The sequence below is a fragment of the Wolffia australiana genome, chromosome 14 (genome assembly GCF_029677425.1).
Source record: "Wolffia australiana isolate 7733 chromosome 14, ASM2967742v1".
NCBI lineage: Eukaryota > Viridiplantae > Streptophyta > Magnoliopsida > Alismatales > Araceae > Wolffia > Wolffia australiana.
The window spans coordinates 11,313,712-11,316,513 of NC_135848.1; positions in this window are offsets into that span (position 1 = coordinate 11,313,712).

The window sequence follows — 2,802 nt, forward strand, 5'->3', positions numbered from 1 at the left end:
ATATGTATGTGCCATGTGTGCATGTGTGCCACATGTACACGTGACGCTCAGTGGTGTTGCCATGTCGCGGGCTATCATTGTTGACTATTCCAAGGAGAAAGAAAGAGATATAAATAATAATATTTTAATCCTCTCTTTTTCGGGCAACGAAACACATTTATTCTAAAAAATCTCCTTTTTCTGATTGCTCCACATCACCTACGCCAGGAAAATTCAAGAAAAACCCAAAATATATCCTAAAGTTCATATAAAATAAAATATTGTCCAAAAAATACAAAATAATATATATTTTGACTTAGAAAAATCATATCTTTCCAAATTTAATGTCAAAAAATTCCAAAAATCATACTTTGACTCAAAAAATGTTTTCTTTTAGAAAATGCTTTCAGAAAGATCCACTAAAACACAAAATGAAGAAATCTTAGAATATCATTCTAAAAATGAATTTAATCATTTTAAACTTGATAACATGCATATATGATTTATTCAATGCAAATAAACATGTAAATATATTCATATTAAGTTATTAAAAATGCTTGTCATCGCTCACTTGGATGCAATTTTAGTTTGTTTTGAATACATCTTCATCCATTTCCCACATTCCATAATTACGGTGTGCATACATGGCGAGAACAATTCTGGTGGACTTTATCATGACCGCCAGTGTGAACCCTTCCACCATGTACTTTCCCTTGGAGCTACTTCTATTTGTCCTTAGAAGTATTATTCAAGTTCCCAACTCATGGACCAAATTTCAAAATCCATATGTTCTCGCTCATTCCAGAGGTTAAAATGACCTCTTCATATGTTTAACATCTCCATCTCTAAGATAGAGTATCTTGACATTAACTCAAATTATGATATCCAACATCCTGACAAAGTTATCTAGCTTTCTCTACCATACATATGATCTTCTTGAGTACATTTCTGAACAATTTTAGGACTAAGTTTTCATCCAATGAGGTTATGATATTTTTGGATCTGGAATTCCTTCCAAGACTAATTCATCTCCCATTATCTTCTCATAGAAGATGCATGTCTTCCAAGAAGACATTCCTTTGGCTAATAAAACACTTTTGTTCCTTGGGATGGTAAAAGTAGTATCCAAGTTTTCTACCTTGGACATCCATGAAATCCATACCTCATAATCCTTAACCCTTGCTTATCTGAGTCAAGACTCATCTTATCGTTAGACTTCCCATTTGAAAAGGTGTGCTTCCTTCTCTTTCCACACATCTTGTGGATTTACTGATGGAGGACCAACCAGCTGATCGCGTCCAGACTCGTCGCCAGCCCTTGCGCGGAACCAGAGCTGATGTGAAGAATGAACATTTCCACATTCAAGCTTGAAGAAACTGTCGCGTCGTCTTGGAGAGTGCCGAGTCGTCTTCGTGTACTTTTCCTTTTCATTGTTTTTGAATTGTTGGAGGCCCCTCCTATGTGAGTACCGGCCTCCCTCGTCGTTCGTGTTTATTTTTAGTCGTGTTTAAGTGTCATCTTAAGGGGGAGGAAATCCATAATGGGCTTCTTCTCCCCCTAAAGAATCCCTCTTAAAACGGAGGCCCAATAGGCCTTTCCCTTAAAGGGGGCCCAATTTTGGCTTCCATATCTGCCACTTCCCCCACCCTTTAAGAAGGGGAGAAGTGGAAGTTAGAGAGAAGTCAAGGTTGAAAACTCAGATCTCGTTCATGTTGTTGGCAGTTATTTTTGTTTTCTTTTCATGGTGACTGCTCTTTGAAGAAGAAGAAGATACAACAGAAGAAGAAGAGTCCATCCCCGCCAAGTGATCTCTTGGAGATCCACCCATGCTGCTCTCCTAGGAATCCCAGATCCGGTTCTAAGGACGGGGTCGGAAGTTAGATCTCTGTTGGAATTGCCGCTCCAGTTCGAGGACCCCGCCGTTATTCGGATCACCACAGCGAGACAGATCTCATCGCTGGGTGAAATACGGCCGCTCACATCATCAGACAACCGTCGTCCACATCCAGAACAGAATCGTTGATTCAATGCCCCGTCTCCTGATAAAGAAACCAGTTATTTTCTTTGAACTTGGCCGTCGTTTTCCAGTCGCTAGTTCGTGTTCCACTCCGTCGGCGGTGATCTTCCAATCAAACGATTTTATTTTGGGATCCCCGTGAACGTCGACCCGCCATCGCCCGAAGCTATCATGCTGCCACCGGACATGGTCTCTGGGGCCTTCTCGTGAATCAACTTCCGATTCCGTGGTGGGGGTTTTCAATCGTCGCTCGTCGACTGCCGTCTGCTGGCGATTTTCCAGCTGAAAAACGAACTGACCGCTGGTGGGATCTGTTGACAACCTTACGGTCCTGGTAGCCCGCCCGTAATCTCCTTTGCCTCACGGGATTCCTCCCCCACCTTGAAATGCGTCCGCCGTCCGCCGGAGACCCCACCATCCAACGGAAGTTCTCATAATTGCCAAGTCGATCGAGCTTCATTGGGACGTGTTTGACCATGCTAAACGAGTTGACCTAAGGAATCTCTTTCCTCTGAACGGGTTCCTTTGGGCCCTACCAGTGGAATCCATTTTTTTCAGTCATCTGTTGGCCACGATGACTTGGTGCAAGTGAGTACGTTCGACTGAAATTGAAGAAGGATTCTCTCCTCCGGATACTCCAGACGCCGTCTTCGTGCTGGAACTTACGCACAGAAGGATTTCTCCCCTCTGGGAATCCCAGACGTCCTGTAATTCTTGCCGGAGCGTACGCATCTAAGGATTTCATCCCTCCACAAATTCCAGGCACCCTGTCTTCGGTTGGGCATATCCCCATGTCACATTCTTCT